The sequence below is a fragment of the Trachymyrmex septentrionalis genome, unplaced genomic scaffold, assembly GCF_001594115.1.
Source record: "Trachymyrmex septentrionalis isolate Tsep2-gDNA-1 unplaced genomic scaffold, Tsep1.0 scaffold97, whole genome shotgun sequence".
Classification (NCBI taxonomy): domain Eukaryota; kingdom Metazoa; phylum Arthropoda; class Insecta; order Hymenoptera; family Formicidae; genus Trachymyrmex; species Trachymyrmex septentrionalis.
The window spans coordinates 1,642,302-1,642,545 of record NW_017306160.1 but is presented as its reverse complement, the minus strand read 5'-3'; positions in this window follow the sequence as shown (position 1 = coordinate 1,642,545).

Below are 244 nucleotides of genomic sequence, written 5' to 3'. Positions count from 1 at the left end.
GAAAAATGTCTGACTAAATTAATTGGAATTTTGGTTGAAAATAGAGTCAGAATTTTCTGGTTAAATCTATTAAAATTCTATTTGAGGTGACCGCGGAATTCCGATATAATCAGAATCTTGTGATTTGTTCATTTTCAACTAGACATTTTCTTCAGTGTAGTATATTTCTTGAAACGTGGATGGAAGGGGGACATCGTACGTGATGTAGCAATTGGTACGATAATGTTCGAAGACAAACATAAAG